Here is a 22,974-nt window from a genome sequence, read left to right as displayed (position 1 = left end):
ACGTGACAAATTTGTCCTTTTCTCTTTCATAATTAACCAAAATATCTCAGCGTGTAGCAAAGCACGGCTCCTAATTAACAGACAGGCGAGAGGCGATTAAGGAAAAAGGCAGCGGCCCCTCTCAACACCCCCACACACATGCTCCTCCACCCTGCACTGCAACCCCCCCACACACAGACACTCCGCTCCCTTCCCCCTCCTTCAGTAATTATATTTGCAGGAGAGAATGATATTCTGGTCAGACACGACAGATAGAAAGAGCCCAGTCCCCAGTGAGGCAATTAATATTTCACACCTGCCAAAGCAAAGTGGCACTAGCGAGGGGAGGGGGAGTGGCGCGGGGAAGGCGACTGGCATTGTCACAAGGCCAGGTTTGCAAAAGCCAAGTGGGGACAGTCCTTCTGTTGGGTTGCAGGGATGGGCAGATTAGGCTGGCAGAGAAAACAACTCTTTAGGGTGTGCGTGGAGTGAGGGTAGAAGAAATTGTTGGACAGAACACAGGCTCTGCAGTTGTATATATTCCCTCTTTGTCCGTCACTCCCAGCTCACTTCTGCACTCCACATGCCTTCCCAACCCTAGCGAGGGCGTGGCACGTCGAAAGGGATTGGCATGGGCGGGTTGCACGGAATATGGAAGTGGGCACAAAACCTTCACCTGGGCTTCCCCCTTGTCCCTGCTGGTCCATCTGCTCCCAGCAGGGGCGATATTTACATGGCAGCCCTGCCAACTGCTCCACCCAGCTCCTCGCCTGCTCTCTGGTGCTCCCTAGTGGGCACACATGCTCATGTACACTTCCACGCGTTCACTCACACAGTCGGTCAGAAAAGAGTTTCTGGCTGTTTACTAGCTTCAAGTCCCTCCCCCGGGGAATCACGAGTTATGGAAAGAAAAAGGAACTAACAATTCAAAGCACTAGCTGGTAAGTGACACCTGTGTGATACTAAGTACGTCCAAGCAGGCATTAGGCCCTTACTAGTTGGCAGGCATCCTCACCAACCATTTCACATCCCTTAGCTCATTCGGTGCCTACAAAAATCCTAAGAGGTGGTTAACGCCATCACATTTTAATATAAGAAGTCTAAGACTTCCGGAGGTTAGGCATCTTACTCAAGTTAGAAGTTACAAAGCTGAGGTTGAAGGGCAGATCTGCCTGATGCCGAGCTCGTGTTGTTAACGACCACACCAACAGACTGGAGGGGAGGAAAGTGCACTGGCCGCTGCAGCAAGCCACAAGGAGAAATTGAGATGTAAATGAACCTTGAGGATAGGGAGGATTTGAACAGTAGAAATTAGGGTGGAGGAGGTGGCACAATACCAATCAAAATGCCCAGAGGAATCGGTGCTTTCTTGGACGAAGGGGGCTGTGAAGACCATTTCAGCCCAGTGTTATCAGAAATGACTCTAAGAGGGAAACCTGAATTGGGTGAGGAGCTGGGTTAAACACCATTCAGGACTCTTCCAGAGAGACGATTTTAAAGGTCCAAAGGCAAGGCCCGTTTTGAAGATGGAAGTATCTGGAGTGTGGGGGCCAGGAGGAGGAAAGATGCAATTAGGGCTTGAAAGGAAGCCCAGGATTGGACAGGGTAAGCTGCAGGCCGAGCTGGAGAGTTTGAATTATGTCCACAGGCAATGGGGAGCCCCTGAAAGGCCTGAGCAGGGAGTGGTGTGGTGATCCTGCAGGTTTTAGAGACTCCTCCGACATACACGGAGGTGAGGAAGGTCAGGAACAGGGAAAGAACTAGAGAAGGAAAGGGAGGGCCAAACGGGAGAGAGGCGCCTGACAGAGGAAGAAGTAACTGCCATTGAGGAATAAACTGAATGGGGTAGCAAAAGGGGATGTCAAGGTTTTATTCATAGAGGAACACTAGGGTGGCAGCACCAGGGACCTCTTGAAGCAGAGCAGCACAGCCCATGTGGGCAGGAAAGCAAATGATGGAGGAGGCATTTCATCCTGGCCTGAAGTTCAGCCCTAGATCCTCCAACCAAGAATCATAGTAACTGCCCTTTGAGTTGCTAAGTCCTGTTGATTGGAACTCAAATACCGATCTTGATCCCATTCTTTCCTCTTCGACTCCATTGCCACCACCCTAGCCCAAGCCACAACCCTTCCACTTTCCTACAGCTTCACCAGGTGATGGGTAAGTACATTATCATCCCCAATTTACCAGTTAGGAAACTAGGTTCAGAGAAGTAGAAGTACTTGTTAAAAGGACTGCATGACCAATTCCAATAGATCCTATTCTGGGACCTAAGTCTCCTAACCCAAAATCAGGACAATTCTGGGTACGTGTACCTATAAGAATATTTGCCGTCACTCTCTTCTCCAAAAAGCTTATCACCAAATTAATAAATAGAACTATTTTAATAATCATTCATCAATTGTAACAAAGGTAACTACTATTAAAAATAGTACAATTATATTTTTTTAAAGTGCTATTATCAATAGTAACAACTTCACACCAATGCAAGGTGTTGGTGATGGGGTAGTATACAGGAATCCTGTATTTTATGCATGATTGGTTTGTAAATTCCCTACTTCTCTAATAAAATGCACACACACAAATGCACATCGGTAAAATGGAATGGTGCATAGATGACTCTAGCATGAAATGAGCTGGTGCCAAGACAGGTGGTTGGAGACTGGAAAGAGCACAGGCTTTAGTGTCCCACAAACAGGGCCAGAATCCAAACGTGGCCCCTTCTCATTGCGAGATCATGGGATCATTGGCACATGATTTAATAAACTTCTATATCTTCAGTGGCTATATTCCTTCATTTATTATTCACTCCATTTATCCATTAAAAAAACAAATATTGTACAGATAGAATAGGCCAGACATTGTGTTAGCCATTGGAGATAGAGTACTGAACACAACCTCAAGTCTGCCATCATGGAACTTATATTCTAGTGGAGGGAGTGGGGTGGAAGAGCATAGAAAGAGGCTATGCAGGCAGGAGATGACAGTGGCTTGGACAAGGGTGGTGACAGTGGAGATGGAGAGAAGAGAAGGGATTCAAGTTATGGCTTGATGACAGAATCAGCAGGTGTTGCTGATGTATTAGAGGTTAGAGCCAGGGAAAGGGGGAGGAGGTCTAAGGAGTGACTCTTATTACAAGCATTAGAAATTAACATAGGCAGGTCTTTCGGCATAGAGCCAAGCACAGGGCAAGGTTGAAAGATGGAAGCTTTACTTATTATGAGCACTGAGCAAATTAGGAATGAATCTGAGTAAGGTTCCTATAGGGGAAGGCCAAGGACAGGACTAGAGAAGAAAGATTTCTGGGGGTGGTGAATTTTGAGCCAAATTTTTTAAAGCAGAGAGAAATGGATTGGCTTTGGAGTAGAGGAGGAGGATGTCAGGAATTTCTAGTAGGAGGCAGGAAGGAATGGACCAAAGGTTTGGAGATGGGAATTGTGAGTCATCAGACTTAAGAATCAATTTGGATTATACTTAAGAAACAAGTAATATGTGTACAGGATGTTAAATTAAAATACAACCAAATCCAGATCCACAAAATGAATTCTTGACTCTTTCCATCTGTGTGCCCGGACAGGAAACTTTCGTCTTCCACTTGCAGAGTCTTCCCAACTATACCCCTAAAGGAGGAAAACTGAGCCAAAAGGCTCCAAGAGGCCACGGGTTCAGGACCCTGGACGAGGCAGGCAGCGCCCGGGCCCAGAACCAGCTCAGCATGGCCACAGCCAGGTACCTCCTTGGACTGTTTCTCAAAATTGGCCAACTTAATGGCCCTTCTGGGTCTTCTTTTACTAAGTGCTACCACACACAATCTCTGCTTAAATTTCCGCCCTCTTCTGAGGCTGTGAGCTCTAACTTGGAAAAGCTATTTAAGCTTCAGACTGGGGTGGCGCAGACCCTGGCACACACCGCCCCCAGCACAGACATTTGGCCATGTCCCTACTCTCCTGGAGACTGGGCTCCGAGAGTCAGTGTGGGCAGCACAGCACAGCCCCAGGAAAAGGAGCAGGGAGAGGGTCGGAGCACCTGTCCCACAGGTGAGGACTTCCTTGGCCTCACCACCCTCCAGCCCTGAGTCTCTAACTCAGCACATCTCAAAGTGTGGTCCACAGACCCTGGGGTTCCCTAAGACACTTTGAAGGGATTCACAAGGTCATAAGAATTTTATGATAATATTAAGACCTTATCTGTCCTTTGTCACTGTGATGACATCTGCGCTGAAGGTCAAAGGCAATGGAGGGTAAAACTGCTGACACCCTCAGGAGCCAAGGCAATGGCCCAAGCTGTCCTAGCAGTCGTCACATTCTCCCCCAGCATGTGCTCATTTCTTTCAAAAGCCCCCTTTATTTACGAAATGTCCTTTATGAAGCAGTTGAAATCATTAATTTTATTAGATTTTATTAAATCTCAACCCTTGAGTTTAATATTCTGTGTGACTAAATGAGACGTGCACATTAAGCACGTCTGCTGGATCCTGAAAGTGGAGACCCATCTTGAAGAAAAAGCACTCGTGTGATAGCTCAAGTAGTAGCTGAACTAGCCACACCTTTCATGGAACACAAATTTTATTTAAAAGAACAACTGACAAGGTATGAATATAGGCAAAAATTTCTTTGAAAATGAATAAAGTAAGCCTGTCGCTTCAAGGGAAACCACAGGATTTGTGGCCAGTGATAAAATTTGAGCTTTCGTGTAAAAATTAGAATTTGGAAAACTTATATCCACCACCATGAATCTGATAGCTTCCCAACACTTAAAATCTTTTCTGATGACGTCAGGAGTTAGAGGAACAAATGCAATTTTTCTTTTATCTTGTATAACGCAATGTGTCAACATTTGTAGGATCTACGTAACTCAGTGAAATAATGTTTTCCAAATGTCCAAAGCATGTTACAAGAGAATGCATGAATGAAAGAAACAATTGAAGTGTAAGAACCACCAATATATTTTCATACAAGAGTATAAAATGTTCATTGATATGATTTCAATTTCCTCATTGCAAATGACTTTTTAAGAAACTACCATATATCAAGTTTTAGTGTAGTATCAAAAAAGAATATCCACAATTCTCTTAAAATGCCTTTAAAAAATTCTTCCTTTTCTAACTGCCTTTCTGGGTGAGGCTGGATTTTCTTCACATGTTTCAACCAAAACAACATATCACAACAGATTGAATGCAGAAGCAGATGTGGGAATCCAGATGTCTTCCATTAAGTTGAACATTAAAGAGATTTGCCAGAATGTAAAATAATGTCACATTTCTCATCAATTTTTTGTTTTGCAAAATATTATTTTTCATAAAAAATGTTTTATATTAACATGTAACTGGGTCAGTTTTATTTTTTAAATAAATTGATAAATATTTTCACATTTGTTTTAATTTCTAATACAGGAAATACTGAAAGATACTAATCTGCATTAAAAAAGCTCTTTGGAATTCTTAGTAATCTTTTTTAGGAGGTACAGTGGATTGAATCCAGGACTTAATACATGGGAAGCAGACACTCAACTACTGAGCTATACCCACTCTCCCTTAGTAACTATTTTTTAAAGATTTATTTATTTATTCCCCCCCCCTCCGCCCCCCATTGTCTGCTCTCTCTGTCCATTCACTGTATGTTCTTCTGTATCTGCTTATATTCTGGACCTTCCGGAGTGAGAGAGAGGTATTCTCTTGTGCCACCTCATCTCCCTGGTCTGCTGTGTCTCTTATTCTCTCTCCTCTGTGTCTCTTTTTGTTGTGTCATCTTGCTGCACCAGTTCTCCATGTGGGCCAGCACTCCTGCGCAGGGCCAGCGCTCTGCATGGGCCAGCTCGCCACACAGGCCAGCCTGCCTTCACCAGGAGGCCCTGGGTATCAAACCCTGGACTTCCTATATGGTAGATGTGTGCCCATTGCTTGAGCCACATCTGCTTCCTTTCCCCTCAGTAATTTTTAGGAGTGTCAAGAACTCTTGGGACCACAAAGTCTGAGAATGTCTGCTCTAGCTCACTGTTGCCTGATATCACTATCTCCTTACCTGGGCCTGGGGCCCTAGCATTCCTTCTGCATCAAACGCAAAGGTCATATCTAAGCCACAGCACCTGCCGCATACTCCCCTGGCACCCTACAGGGATTCCACTCCAGGGTGGTCGATGAGGACTCCAGTCAGTGGTGTGCCTTCTTGTCTTTGCAACCTATACTCGTTCTGCCCCATACACATGCAAGGAATATCTGTCCCTATAAATAGTAATGGCCCAACTCTTCCTTATAGTAGATTTGTGATTTTGAGCAAGTCAATCTCTCAGGCCATATTTCACTCAACAATAATGCACAGGTGCTAATAACTAAATCCGTCCCTATAGGGATGTTGGGAGAACTAAGTGAGAGGATGGATATGTACTAGGTATTCTGCACTTTGTTTTTGCAGATCCACTCTCCACCCTTCCACACCCTGTTCTGGGCTCCTGGACGCTTCCAGTTGGGTTTGGCCAATGGAAGGTGCTGGTGGGAGATCCAGAGGGCAGGAGACAACACGACAAAGTTTACAGTGCCTCCAGAGCAGGGGTTCTTAACCTTTTTTGTTCTATGGACCCTTTTGCAAGTCAGGTGAAAACCACAGACCCCTTACTAAGTCCCCACCATACTGTGTATTATTTCATAAATATATCACTCCCACACCAACAGGTCCCACAAGAATAATGTTTTTTTTAAATTTCCTTTCAAGCTCACAGACTCCTCGTGAAGAGCCTCTGCTCTAGAGGAAGCAGAGCTCCTGCTGGACAGCCCTCTCACACAAGGTAATTCCTCCTCCTTTTGTACCTTCAGGCCTAAAGATGGGACTTTGTTAGCCCAGAGGTGACTATCAACCCTTGCTGGCTTCCCTTAGCAGTCCATACCTTTGTAAATCATTTCCCCTCAAATTCTCTTCAATTACCTTTTCTGGGTGTTTTATTTATTCCCTGCAGGGATCTTTCCTGATACAGGCAAACTCTGTGTAGAGACCCACAGGTTCTACGGTCATGGCAGATGGCTCTGGGGTTCAGAGCCATGTCAGTTGGCCCTACTTTGGAGTTTGTGCTCCTGAGTGTGATGGAGGTGGACTCAGATGTGGCCTTTCTACAGATGCCTCTTCTGTCCCTTCTACCGGACCTGTGGTTGGCCCTGGGGATGGTGTATGCCCAGGAGACTTGAATCTCTGCACTGTCCATGTGCCAGCTGGGCCCTGAGCCTCAGCAGAGTTGCAGCTCCTACTCTCTGGTTCATTGGACTTACCCAGGTCAGCTAACAGGGAGGTGAGCATGGTCAACCACCACACCAGGGAACCGAGAGTGCCCACCACTGCAAGCAGGAGAATCGCATCCATCATCCACGTGGAATCTAAGCCCCCTCTTGATGTAGAGATGGAGTGGACATCACCATCCCAGGGTTCACAGGTTGGAGGAATAAAGTATGGATTAGAGTGAACTTACTGGTATTCTACTATAGAACTATTGTGACTAGTAATGGAAGGAATTGTAGCACTGATGTGGAAAAAGTGGCCATGGTAGTTGCTGACAGCAGGAAGAGGGAAGAAGAGATGAGATGTGGGGGCATTTTGGGGACTTGGCGTTGTCCTAAATGATATTGCAGTGACAGATGTTGGACATTATATATCCTGCCATAACCCACTGAATGTACTGGGGGAGAGTGTAAACTACAATGTAAACTATTATCCATGTGTGCAGCAGTGCTCCAAAATGTATTCACCAAATGCAATGAATATGCCACAATGGTGAGAGGGGTTGTTGATGTGGGAGAAGTGGGGTCGGGGTGGGGTATGTGGGAACCTCTTATATTTTTTAATGTAACGTTTTTTGTGACCTATGTATCTTCCAAAAAAATACAATTTAAAAAAATGATGGGGGTGGGGGTGGAGAGTGAGGTATATGGGAACCTCTTACATTTTTCAATGTAAAGGTTTGTGTGACTATTAACTTTTTTAAAAGATAATGAAAAAATAAAATAAAATTAATTAATTAATTAATAAAAAGAGGTTACTCCAGTTAAGATGGCTCCACTGAATCAGGTTGGGCTTTCATCTGGATTACTCAAATCCTTTAAGGTAGAGTGAAAGTGAGAGAAAGAAGCCAGGAGAGGCCACCCTGTGCACTGTCATGTGACAAAAAAGCTAAGGACCAAGGATCTCTAGCAGCCACCACCAGAATGCCACAATCTTCAGGAATAAAGTGTTACCTTGCTGATACCTCAATGTAGGCTTTCTCTTAGCCTCAAAAGTGTGAGCCAATAAATCCCCATTGTTTAAATCAATCCAGTGTATGGCCTTTGTTCTAGCACCTGGGAAATGAAAATACTCTGTAATCTTCAAATTGTCTGTACCAAAGGGAGGGGCTTTTCTTTCTGACCTAAAGTCTCCCGTGACCACTGGACATCCCCAGTTCCTGGCCTGCCTTCCTCGGAAAGCAGGAAGAGAGGATGATTTTACTCCACTCATTGTAGTTAACTCTCAGCACCTTTTATGTTCAAGGCACAAGAGGTTCCCAAATAAGAACAAGGAATAGTTCCTTCCCCCAGAAAGAATAGACAAACACTCTGTACTTCCCCATCTTCATGTCTTGGCTCATGGGACTTCCTATCCCACCCCATCCCCCCCGACCCACTGTGCTCTTCTCCTTCCATCATTCAAAACCTCAGATGTCACCTTCTTCAGACACCTTTCCATATCACCCAATCAAAAATAATGGCTTTCTCCCCCCAACACCTCTTTTGAAGCACTCATCTCTTTTTAACTTGTATTACTCAATTTGATTCAACATATATTTATCCAGTGCTTATTACATGCCAAGTCCCAGGGCACACAGTCACGCAAGGAGAAACATGACACAGTACCCATCCTAGGGGTGCTCACTAGCTGGAGAGACAGAAACATAAATACTCATGATGCAAAGAGAATGAGGTCCTAAAGGAAGTTTGCACAAAATGTTGTAGATTTTGATTAAGAGAAACACTATGGAAACATCTAGATGGATGTGGGGCGATTGAGAATATTGAAAGGATGGCAGCACACTCTCCAGGAAGTAGATGGAAGCCTCAGTCTAAGAGAAGCCCAGCACACGGGCCCATCCAACATGACACAGAGCACAGAGTGCTTGCTATGTAAACGAGCCTGAGGCACTGCTCCTGATGCCCTCAAGGTCTGCTGCTGGCCTACCGGGATGATATAGGACCTCCCTGTGCCCCGGTGGAACTCAAAGGTGTCTAGTGGACCAGTGGCTCAATGGAAGCTTGAGGTTTGATGAAGGTGCTTCTCATCCAGAATCACAGAACTGTAATTGTGAGTGACAGTGTGATGTCCAAAAAAGTCCTACAGAACAGCCAGGAGTTACCAATACAGGTGCCAGCCCAGAGAAGCCATTTTGCAAGGGGAGAAGGAGATTTGCAATAATTTTGTGAATACAGGGTAGCCTTCTCTCCAGGTGCATGAGGTGTTTTAAACCCTCTACTACCCAGATACCACAATAGAGAGACAGGGAGCAGAAGAAGACTTCTCAAAGACTGAGCATTCACAGTAAAAGAATGAGTCACAAGATTCAATTCCTGACAAGATGGCAAACTTTTATAAGTTGTTGGCTTTCTCCCCCAAAATTAATCGTGAAGAAATTACAAAAGAGAAAATAATACATGGATCTGAGGATCTATACCTTAAATTGTGAGAAATCCCTGGGGAAACAGAAGGCTCCCGAAAATTGAGAACAGTGTGTGTGGAGGGGATGGATGGGTGTGTGAATGGAGATGGGGGCGGGGGGGTTACCATGCTCTGATGGGGAACCGAGAGAGTCTACAACTGCAAGCAGGAGAATCCCATCCATCTGTCATGTGGGATATAAGGCCCCTCTCGATTTAGAGGTGGAGTGGACATTGCCATACCAGGGTCCTCAGGAATAAAACATGGATTAGAGTGGACTTACTGGTATTCTACTATAGAATTATTGTGATTCTAGCAATGGCAGAAATTATGTCATTGATGTGAAGACAGCAACGGGAGTTGCTGAAGGCAGGGAGAGGAAAGAAATGTGATATGGGGGCATTTTCAGGACTTGGAGTTGTCCTCAATGATATTGCAGGGACAGATGCAGGACATTATATATCCTGCCATAAGCCACTGCACAGACTGGGAGAGAGTGTAAACTACAAAGTAAACTATAATCCACGCTGTGCAGCAATGCTCCAAAACATACTCATCAAATGCAGTGAATGTATCACACTAATGAAAGAAGTTGTCGATATGGGTGGGCGGTGTGAGGAGTGGGGTCTATGCAAACCTCTTATATTTTTTAATGTAACATTTTGTGTGATCTATGTATTTTTTTTAAAAAAAGATTAAAAATGGAACAAAAAAAAAAGACTCTCTAGCGGGAGAATAAGTTGGAGATAGCTCTAAAGTTCTGGTCTTAGACCACCACCACCCATACACAATTATCTTGAAAGGACCATTGTCTGCTTAGAACCAGCTGCACCACAGGCCTCCAGGATTCCAAGAGTATTCGTTGAAAAGTCCTAACACCCTGCTGGACAAGAGCTGGTGAGAACAGAGGGGAACTTCCAGCTGCCCTTGACATTCACTGATTTGTCCCTCACCTCCCTCCCAACCCCTCAGGGTTGGTGGGTCTACTAAGGAGAAGGCCACGTACAAAGTCTGCTTCTTTCTAAGGAAAATGCCAGACGTAGAAGATGTACGGTGAGGAAGCAGGCTAGAAAAGGGGCCCTAAATTGGAGAGGTAGGAGGAAAGGGGTGGGTGACTGGGACAAATTTAAATGTTTTCTGGGAAGTGGGTGTAGCTCAGTAGTTGAATGCCTGTTCACACGTATCAGGTGCTGGTTCAATCCTCAGTACCCCCTAAAAAAAAAAAAAATGGTGTTCCGTGGAATCAGGGGTTCTGTGCCTTAAGCTCTTATCCTTTAAGTTCACCAGAAAGTAACAAACTAGGACTTTTCAGACTTACCACACTACACGTTACCAGACTGAGGAAAAGATAATCCCAAGAGAACATAAGGTTTCAGGCCAAAAAATGTGACCTTGAAGTATAAAGCTAGTGTAAAAGACAACAAACTGAACAGCCTATATCCCATGAAGCAGGATGAGGGAACAGAGGGGCCAGATGTGGCGCAAGCAGTTGAGCACCTGCTTCCCACATGGGAGGTTCTGGCTTGGTTCCTGGTGCCTCCTGAATAAACAAAACAAAACAAAAACAAACAACAAGCAAAACAAACGAAAAAACAACTCAGGGAAGCCAGTGAGCCTCAGTGGTCAAGCACCCGTTTCCCTCATATGAGGTCCCTGGTTTAACCGCCAGCTCCCAGAACCTAAAAAAAAAATTAAAAAAAAACAGAGCATCATAATAAATATCCTAAATTAAAGGGACAATATTGAAAAATGACGCAGTAGAATAAGTCGTAAGAAAGAAACAAGTAGAAATGTTGTATTTGAAAAATATAATAATTGAAATAAATAGAAGGGATAAACAATTGGATGGATACTCATGAGGACAGAATTAGTAAGCTGGAAGGCTGAAGATCACATTGAGGAATACTCCCAAAAGGCAGCAGAAGAAGGTAAAAAAGGTAAACTAAGACACAGTAAAGGTAAACAGAAGTACTAATAGCCAAACGATAAAATTCCACAAAGGTGATAAAAAATGAAGGGGAGGAAATATTTGAAGAAATAAGGAAAAAAGTTGAGAGATTACAGATTGAAAGGATTTATAGATTGCCAAATAGAATGGATAAGGAGAAACCCCCACCTACATATGTTAGTGAAAATAAGAACACCAAAGATATAGAAAAAAAATTCCAAATATTTCAAGAAAGAAAAGAAATCAGTCATCTAACAAGGTGAAGTCTCCAATTTCTTAACAGCACAACAGGAAGGTATAGAGAAATATTTTCAAAGTATTTAAAGTAAAAGTACATTGAACTTGGAATTTTATCATGTAAATTATCATTTACATGCAAGAGTGCCATTAAGATATTTTCAGGCATAAAAGGTCTCAGAGGTTTGCCACATAAAATCCCATTTTGAAAACACTCTTAGAGAAACCAATCCAGGAAACTGCTACAAGAGAAATAGGATGAAAGAATGATTAAATTACTTAATAAAGCTTATTGATGTCTAAAAAAGCAAGGATCAAATAAAACTTAAACAAAAGCAATCTATAACACCCTGAAACTAAAATTTTAGACATAACTAAGTAAGTAAATATCAGTATGGATCTTAAATTAAAGGCAACCACCATAAGAATAATAAAGGAAACTATAACTTTATAAGAATTCAGGGGGAAGCAGACTTGGCCCAGTGGTTAGGGCGTCCGTCTACCACATGGGAGGTCTGCGGTTCAAACCCCGGGCCTCCTTGACCCATGTGGAGCTGGCCCATGCGCAGTGCTGATGCGTGCAAGGAGTGCCGAGCCACACGGGGGTGTCCCCCGCATATGGGAGCCCCATGCGCAAGGAGTGCACCCGGTAAGGAGAGCCGCCCAGCACAAAAGAAAGCCCAGCATGCCCAGGAATGGTGCCGTACACATGGAGAGCTGACACAAGATGATGCAACAAAAAGAAACACAGATTCCCGTGACACTGACAACAACAGAAGTGGACAAAAAAGAAGAACACGCAGCAAACGGACACAGAGAACAGACAACTGGGGCGGGGCGTGGGGGAAGGAGAGAGAAATAAATAAAATAAATCTTAAGAAAAAAGAATTCATCTGCCTAATGGAAATTATAAAAGGAGAAAAATAAAAGAAATACAGAGCAAATGAAAAATGTGAAATAATTAATAGAAATTAAAACACAGTGGCTCTCTCTATAATTAAGAGTGTGTTACTGCTGCACTAATAGGCAGACCAATAAAACAAAGTACAAGGTACAGAAATAGACCCAACTGCACAGGCAAATTTAGTGTATGACAAAGGTGCCATCTCAAATTACTGGGGAAAAGATGGACTTTTTAATAAACGATGAGGAGACAATGGGATAACGATGAGGAGACATGGGATAACCACTTGAAAACATAAAATTGGAACCATATCTAAGAATAAGTTGCAATTGGATCAGAGACATATAAAATAAAAATGAAACCACTCAACTATAAAGGAAAATAGGGTGAATTAATTTATAATCTTAGAGTGGGAGAAAAGCTTCTTATTATGACTCAAAATCCAAATAAAAGAGGGAAGCGGACATGGCTCAACTGATAGAGCTTCCGTCTACCATATGGAGGGTCCAGGGTTCGATCCCAGGGCCTCCTGGCCTGTGTGGTGACCTGACCCACACACAGGAGTGCCATGCACAAGGAGTGGGCCCCCATAAGGAGAGCCACCATGTGTTGAAAAAGCGCAGCCCACCCAGGAGTGGCACCACACATGCAGAGAGTTTACATAGCAAGATGATGCAACAAAGAAAAAGCAACTCAGTTTCCCGGTGCCACATAACAAGAATGCAAGTGGACACAGAAGAACACACAGTAAATGGACACAGAGAGCAGAAAAACAGGGAAAGGGGAGAGAATTTTTTTTTTAATCTTAAAAAAAAAATCCAAATAAAAGAAAATAAAACATTAATTAAATATATAAAAACAATGCTTGTCTAAAATAATCATAAATAAGTTCAAAAGGCACATTATACACTGGGAAAATATTTACAATGCATATCACAGATAAGGGCTAATATTCTTAGTATGTAAATAATTCTCAATAAAGAATCAAAGGGAAAAAGTCAATAGATGGTGAACACATACAAAAAAAGACATACCAATGGTCCTTAAAAGTATTAAATACTTTTAATCAGAATAAGAGATATGCCAATTAAAATTACACTGATACCATTTTGCAACTATGATATTGGCAATATTTCAAAAGTTTAACAAAACATTCTCTTGACAAGGATATGGAGAAATGGGCACCAAATACCATGATGGTGCAAGTGCAAAAGGTCCAACCCCAGAGAAGGAAACTTGGCGATATCAATGAAACTATGTACGCTTTCAACCTTTGACACAATAATCCCACCTCCATTCATTTTGAATATTCATCACAAAAATAGGATAAAAGATATGCACAAGGTTATTCATTGTGGTATTATTTACAATAAAAAAAAGTTGGGGGGAAGCCGACTTGGCCCAGTGGATAGGGCATCCGTCTACCACATGGGAGGTCCGCGGTTCAAACCCCAGGCCTCCTTGACCCGTGTGGAGCTGGCCCAAGTGCAGTGCTGACGTGCGCAAGGAGTGCCGTGCCATGCAGGGGTGTCCCCGAGTAGGGGAGCCCCACACGCAAGGAGTGCGCCCCTTAAGGAGAGCTGCCCAGCACGAAAGAAAGTGCAGCCTGTCCAGGAATGGTGCTGTACACAAGGAGAGCTGACACAGCAAGATGACACAACAACGAAGAGACACAGATTCCCGTGACGCTGACAACAGAAGCAGACAAAAAGAATACGCAGCAAATGGATACAGAGAACAGACAACTGGGGAAGGGGGGTGGGGGGAAGGGGAGAGAAATGAACAAAATAAATCTTTAAAAAATAATAATAAATAAAATAAAATAAAAATTGTCATCAAACATGAAGAAAAGAACTTAAATTGAATATAATCAAAACAAGTTAACCTATTGTATATCAAATTAATATGATTTAGTTATCTTGTATTAGAGGGGAAAAAGTAACTTTTGAACATAGTACTTGTACAGGTGTTTTAGTTCCCTAGCAGCTGAAATGAATACCATACAAAAGGTTTTCCTAATGACAGGAATTTATTGGCTCACAGTTTCAGAGTAGTAGAAGGTTTGCTTCCTCCCAGATTGGTATCTTCTGGCTTAACTGCATTTTTGGGGTCCTTGGCTTTCCCATTACATAGCAATGTCTTCTTTCTCTTCTGGATTCCATTAACTTTCAGCTTCTGGCTACACCTCGTGGCAGTTGCTCTCTGTGACTTTCTCCAGTAACAGGATTAAGACCCATCCTGTTTGGGGTTGGTCACACCTTACCTGAAGTCAAAAGGTCCTATTTAAAATGGGTTCACATTCATAAGAATGGATTAAGGCTAAGAACATGTTTTTCTAAGGTACATAACTCCAAGCCAAAACACTCTTTTTAGACACATATGTTTATAATTGTATATCTTCCTGATGAATTGTCCCTTTAGCCATTATTGAATGTTTTTCTGTGGTGATATTCTTTGTTTTGAAGCCTATTTTATCTGATTTTAAAATAGCCATTCTAGTCTTCTTATGATGACTGTTTACATGGTGTACCTTTTTTTTCCATATAGTCACTTTCAACCTATCTGTGACTTTGTATTTAAACTGTGTTACTTGAAGGCAGTACATAGTAGGGTCTTGTGGGGGTTTTCATGTATTTGTTTTTTATCTACTCGGTCAATCTCTGCCTTTCAATTGAAGGGTTTAGATCATCAATATTTACAATGATTATTGATTTTGTTTATTTAGTCTACCATTTTACTGTTTCTCTTCTATCTGTCAATTCTATTTTTGTTCTGCCCTCCCTTTGCAGCCTTCTTTTGGATTGTTTGGCAATTTTTTTGTTCAATTTAATATATTATTGACATTCTGGCTATTACTTTGTATTATTTTTCAATGGTTGCTAACTTTTCATATTCAAGTAAAATGTAGCAGTTTGACAGACATAAACTCCTTCACATCTTCCTCAACTGAACTTCATGTCATAGTTTTCATTTCTATTTTATCCTTATGTATCAGAAAGTCCACCAGATAATATTCTAATTTTTGCTATCAATAGTTGTGTATTTTAAATAACTTAAAAGGAAACAAAATAGTTTTTTCCATTTACCAGAGAGGTAATAGCACCCCAAAGAGATGATGGGTTCTGAATATCATTTGTTGCTAAAAAGGAAATGGATTTCTTAAAGAAATTATTGATTCCAAGGATACAAGCAGGAAATTACAAAATGAGCTTAGACCTCTTTTTGCACTAGAATGTAAGGGAGTTCTCTAAAAATGATGAGGACATATCAGAAGGATGCAAAAACTAGCTTAAAGTGAACCCTCTTATCAAATTTAGGTCAATTTTTAATTAAAAAAAAAAAATATATATATATATATATATATATATATATATATCTCCACGTGTTGGGACTTCTGGTCAACCAAGATGGCAGCCTGAGATACTCCAGCATGTCAACCTCTCACAGAATCTTTGAACAACTAGCAAAAACAGGTAGAGTGATCCTCCCCAAAACTTCAGAAAACAGTTAAAGAGTCGCATAACCTGGAGTGAGTGCCAAATCAAGAAAATGCAGCTTTAAAAAAGAGTAGGAGAAGCTCGTGGCATGCTTGCTAGCCCCTGCCCCACCTCCTACTGGCACAGAGTATAGCTAACTTGTGCTCTTATTGTGGTCCATGGCCCTGTTTCAAAGGAAACAGAGTAACACCTACATGCACACTGTGGTGCCTGTATGATGGTACCAATCTTTCAGGTGGCAGATTAAAAGACTGAAGCAAGAACTTTGGTGCAGCTCACCCTCCTAGAACTTGCCCTGCAAGCAGAAGCAGCTTGTAGACTGCTAAAGTCGACTAAGACAAAATTAAGTCAAAGGGGCCTGGGACAAAGGCCAACCTGCTTTAAGTATTGAAATAAAGCACCTGGGAGTGGGAGAAAGTCTGTTTCATAGGGAATAGAGAGGGAATTTAAATTCCTAAAAAGAGTGGCATTCCTAAGGTCCAAGCAAACACAAGCCCAAGACAAAATACAGGCTCATAAAAGATGGAGAGGACACTGCAATTCATATTGCCTCAGACTGATCTTCTGGAAGGGGGGCTAAATGCTGAAGGAGAGCACCAGCTAAAGCAGGGCCAATTTGAAAAAAACATAAATTCTCAGCCTATCCAGAGAGTGTGCTCTGGGGCTAGGGTCAAAAGTGAGTCTACAGGGACTTCCTTGAGCTTTTCAGAAATGACTCCCCAGAGAACAAAGTTCTTATGTGAGGGTTTAACTGAACAACCCTTTGCTAATGAATGTGTGGCTGAACATTGATCCAAACAGCCATTTCAGTGGAAGTCAGGATTGGAAATGCAATTACCCAGGAAGTATCTGTGGAAAGTTTTATTGTCTGATGATTTGGACCCCTGGCACTGCATGCAAAGCCAACAAGGTTTTGGCAAAATGTATATACATGGAAGCAATGCCTGAAAGGGATAGAGAAGGGATGAATTCCAAGGAGACTGACTTCAAGGGCAGAAGGATGAAAGCCAAGATCTGGGGGCTATGGAACAAAAAGATCTCCTTGGGCCAAGAGTGTGGGTCCACCCACATGTGTGAAAGGTCAGGTTCACCCCTGCACTTGGATGGAACAAGCTCTCTGCCTGGTGCTTGGCAGGTATGGGCCTTGTGCCTGGTGTTCAGGGAGAATGCCCCTTCACTCTAAAGCTTGGAATGTGGGGTCTGTGTCAGAGTGTTTGCAGAGAGCCTGGCCACCATTCCAATGCTAGGAAAAGAGCAAGGCTGATACCCCAGGGTGTGAGGAGTGCATGGCTGCTGGGCAAGTGCTTGAAAGGGGTGGGATGGTCACTCCATCAGACACAGAGGACAAAGAATCAAGCCACTGATGCCTCTCAGACTTTGTAATCTAAATGGAGTTTGTCTTGCTGAGTTTCAGACTTGTTCGGGACCCATGGTCCCTATTTTCCTTCTAATTCCTCCCTTCTGGAATGGGAATGTTTATCCTATGCCTATCCCACCATTGCATATTGGGGGCAGATGACTTATTTTCTAGGTTCCACAGGTCTATCAGAGAAATTTTGTCCTAGGACAGGCCATACCCATAAATGATTTTGATAAGTCCTTGGACTTAGCATTGTTCTAAAGCGGTTTAAGGCTTTGGGGATGTTATGATGGAATGAATATATTTTACATGTGGGAAGAACAAGTGTTTTGGGGAGTACAAAGGGTAGACAGTGGTGGACTGAATCATGCCCCACAACTTCCAGTCCTGTGGATGTGAATCCATTTTTAAATAGATCCTTTAAAGATATTATTAGTTAAGGTGGCCCAAACAGACTGACTGTGGGCCTTCATTCAATATGGCTGAAGTACTTACAAGCAAAGAAAATTGTATATAGGAGAAAGCCAAAGGGAGCAGCCAGAAGCTGCAAGTCAATGGGACCCAGAAGAGAAAGGATTAGACACTGCCATGTTCATTCCATGTGATGGAAAAGCTATGGAACCATGAATATGAACCAAAATAAAGCTGGGGCAGCAATTGTGATTTGTTATAAGTACAAAGAAGGACTCAATATACTGAGAAAAGGAACACTAAAGATAATTCAGCCATCATGAATATATATGCACCCAACAATATAGCCCAAAATACATAAAGCAATGAACAGAACTGTAGGGAGAAGTAGATAATTCAATAGTTGTAGGAAACAGATGTGGCTCAAGCAGATGAGCACCTGCTTCCCAAATGGGAGGTCCCAGGTTTTATTCCTGGTGCCTCCTAAAACAAAAAACAAAAAACAAGCCAAACAAATGAGAAAAGAACTCAGGGGAGCTGATGTGACTCAGGGGTTGAGCACCAACCCACATATGATGTCTGGGGTTCAACCACCGGACCCAGTACCTAAATAACAATAAAAATAATAATAATAATTGTAGTTGGAGATTTCAACAAACCCTCAGAAACTGAAACAGAAAGAGGCAGAGATACAGATCCTAAAAATGAATTAACTTGAATTATTAGACGATAAAGAACTGAATGCCAATGAAGAAAGGATACACATTCTCTTGAGTATACGTGAAATATATTAAAAAACTGACCACGTACTAAGTCACAGAGGAATCCTCAATGAATTCCAAAGAGTAAATATCCTAAGGAACATGTTCTACCTGTGTCTTTCAGGTAACCTATAGCTCCCTAATTACATAGGAGACTGATTACATTAGTACTGATCAGATTCGTACATCAGCATCTTGATATTCACTGCACCAGCATCAGTCTATTATAGCTGAAATACCTATATTTTGTTTATTCTAGAAACCCATTTATTGTACAGATGGAGAAACTGAGACCCAAAGACAAGAAATTATTTGCTGCAGAAAACTCTGCCAGTGTCCTATCCATATCCCCTAGGTATTCACCTCTATACTCTGAGGGCTGCTTACTGCAAACATGTGAGATCTATCTAAGGGCTGTTTTGGCTTCAGGAGCATGCTCTGTCTAAAACATAGAGCATTAAAGCTCCTGAGAGTCACAGTCAACAAATTATATATGAAGAGTTGGTGGGTAAATACTCCAGCCTCCTTGCCCCTTGGTTGAGATAATTCTGAGGCATCACACTATCTCCCAGAGTATCCCAATACGCTCATAGTGATAATTGGCTTGATAATCCACTCTAATATTATTGGCCTCCTTCCCGTCCCTGTCTTACATACTCGGTTCTCTACTAGTGTTTCTTGGGATCAATTCACAAGTAAAATATTTACACTAGAACCTTTGCCCTGGGTCAACTGGGGGAACCCAAACCAAGACTCTTAGGCAATGTTATAAAGATGGTTAAGAGCACTCATTCATGAGCATGTCAGCTCCCAGGCTCTTTGCCAGGTTCTAGAAGCAAAAAGGAGGATAAGATAGGAAAGCAGTGTACCATTTCCGTTTTTCTTCACAGGCAGAAAGGTATGAATTTCCTTTCTGACACTACTCTTTGACCCTGAATTACCTTATCTATAAAATGAGGAAATAATACTTAAATAAGGTGGTTGTGAAGATAATTAAAACATTATTAATATCAATAATTCTCATGATAATGAGAATGAGGTCCTGGATGCACAGGACCTCAATGGGGGAGGGAGAAATGTGGCAAATAAGTAATAAAATAAAAACTCAGATGCTCTGGTAATTGAATTGTATCCCCCACCAATAGATTGCTCTTGATTTTAACTCGTGTTTCTGCAGGTGTGAGCCCAGTGTGAAAGGACCTTTGAGGATGTATTCTCAGTTAAGGTGTGGACTATTAATAATTTGTGCAAAAGATCTTCCAAGATCCTATTTAAGTGTGGCCCAACTGAATCCGTGTTACTGACTCCAGTAATCCGCATCACATCACAAGCAGAAGAAATTCAGACACAGTCAGTTAGAGAAGGCCACCGGCAGAAGCCAGAGGTTAGCAGAAATGGGGAGAGCAGTGTGCTGAATCATATTGTGTACCCCAGATTGGACATGTTTTGGTCCTGGTCTGCATTCTGGTGGGTGTTGACCAAACCCATGGGTGAAGATGTTATTTCAGCTAAGAAGTGGCCCAACTGAATCCGGCTGAGTTTTAATCTGAGTGTCGATAGTCTTTATAAGTACAGTGGAAGCCAGATGGAGGGAGAAGCCACAGGGATCAGCCAGAAGCTGGAAGTCAATGGAACCCATAAGAGGAAGGAGAAGATGCCATTGTCAGGTCATGGAAAAGCCAAGATTACCCCAAAGATTACCAGCCAGGCAGAAGATAACTGACCCCAGGAGGAAGCAAACCTTCTAGCCTCTAACATCATAAAGCCAGTAAATTCCTGTTATTAAACCAACCCATTGGATGGTATTTGTTTTAGCATCTGGGAAACTAAAACAAGCAGGAGAGGTCGCCATGTGATGGAGGCAGAGACGCAAGCCAAGGAATCCCAAGGATTGCTGCAAGCCAGCACCGGAACACTATGGACTTTGCAGGAAGAGCATGGTCTTTCTAATGTCTTGATTTTAGACCTCTAAGCTCCAAAACCGTGAGGCAATAAATTCCTGTCTGTAAGCCAACAAGTGTGTTGTATTTGTCATCAGTCCTGGTAAGCTAAGAGAGATGCTAAAAGAAGCATGAAGCAAACACAGTGAGGGCTCAGAAAAGGAGCAGTCAATTCTACCAAGGGGGTGAAGACAAGGAGATGGCAGGGATGAACCTCACAAAGTTTGGGGAGAGGTATTCAGGTACTAGGGACTGTGAACACAAAACCACAAGATGAGACACACACAAGACCTGCTCCCAGGCTTTTTTCACTCTGTCCTTGCTTTTTTCCCCAGCTGGTTTTGTTTTCTGAAGTTCTTAATAGCATCTTCAGAATGGGCACCTCTTCTCACTTCGCTTTGTTTTTTTCCCCTCGCCCTGTGTCTCCTGACAGTGTCTAACTCAGGCACTACCAATGAAAAAGCCTGCTCTTTGACAGCATGTGGGAGGCTGAGCCTGCTTTGTGGCTCTGTGAAGACACAGTGGAAGAACTGAGAACCTCAGTTTTCCCTATGAAAAGGGCACAAAAGCTGCCTCTTTAGACAGTAACCAGTTAATTAGTTGAAGCAATTGGAGACTCTCAGAACCAGAATAAGTAAAAATTATCATTTATCACCTAAACCTGTGCCTATTAAAACTAACCCTCCAAACCTTAGATGTTCATCCAGGATTAATTACTACATTTAAGGGGCTAAAATTAAGTGCTTTGTTGGTTTCTCTAGATAATTTACATATCATTATTTTACAATTCATGTTGCCATGATTTTTATTAAAATTAGCAATGAAAATGGAATGATATTACCTCCGAGCTCGCAGGACCTTAGGGTCAGAGTGACTCATTTTTTTCCTCCATTAGAATGATAATTGACAATTTAAAAATATATATGTAGAACCTAAGTATTTATTTTAAAAAGGAAAGCCTGAACGTGAAATGAGTTAATATTTACACTTTCACTGGGATTGTATCAAACCCACAATCAATGCTTTATAATATGGAGGGTGAGAGGAAAAGCCAGAAAGAAGCCTGGAAAAAACAGCCAGAGTACAGAAAAGAAGGAAAGCAAAAAATACCAAAAATAAACAGAAGGAAAAAAACTGACTTTTGTTAGCCCAGCACTCTTCCAAATGTACTGAGCTGTGAACATCATGATATGCTCAAGCACCATCAGAGCTCCATGGAACCCCCCCTGGGAGAGCCTAGAGCCAGCCTCAGACAGCAGCCAGGAGTGGTGAGTGACACATGGACACAGAGCTTGGAGTCCTTGTTGGGAGCAGTCCAGCAGGGAGTGCAGTCCCCGGAGCTCCCTCCCCACGTCCACCTCCTTGGAGAAGCCTAATGAAAGCCAGTGCATCTGAGCGATGGGTTTGAAGTGTTCTCTAAGGCGCAGTGCCCCTGGGAGAGGTTCCTGCTATTCACACGGATTCTGGGCACTCCGTGCACCTCCACACAAAGCTGGGGGCCAGTGCCAGGAACGCACCTGCTTGTCCAAAGGCCAGAATGACCCCACACACATGCCCGGGAGAGGAGGGCAGTCGAGGTCCCATCTGAAGCCGGAATGTCGGAGCTCTAGTCATAGCGTCTCCCTCGTTTATCCATCGCCCATCTTTTCTTTCCTCTGGCCTCAGTGTTTTCTGGATGTCTCCTCTGTCTGTCTCCCCTCCGCATCCCATTTTTATTTCCTCCCAGGCTCCTTCAGGATCCAGGGTATTCCAGCTAGGTGGGGGTCTGCCAGGACTTCTCCCTGGGCAGTTCCTCCAGCCCACCTCCAACCTCCCAGGCTCCGTGACAGAGGGGACCTAAATTCTTCAAAGGGAAGGAGACGTCCGTGTGTCTCTAAGGTGGGAGGGGACCAGGCAGTTGTGGAGTAGCTTATACTCAGAAACTGCCTTCCACCCCGTCCCACACAGATTGTGGATTTGGATGGGTGGCATGACAGCTCTGACAGTCCTCCAGGACACAATTAATGCCTCACAGCTGCCTCCACCGGGGAAGGTGCCTCAAGAGGAGGGAAGGGGGAGGGAAGGGTATAAATTCAAAATAAGTTTTAATGCAGTAGTAGAGAGCAGGGAGGGAATCAAATCAAACTCTTACTGAGAAAAATCCCTTAAAGGGCCAGGCAGTGGCCATCCCAAGGCAGATGTATGGACTCCCCCAGAACCAGACTCAGAGACCTCTCCCCAGTTGTCGGAGCTGCTGGGAAGAAGAGGGAAATAAGTGGGGGGCAGAGCCTCT

Source organism: Dasypus novemcinctus, chromosome 13 (assembly GCF_030445035.2).
Source record: "Dasypus novemcinctus isolate mDasNov1 chromosome 13, mDasNov1.1.hap2, whole genome shotgun sequence".
NCBI lineage: Eukaryota > Metazoa > Chordata > Mammalia > Cingulata > Dasypodidae > Dasypus > Dasypus novemcinctus.
This window is presented reverse-complemented; position numbering follows the sequence as displayed.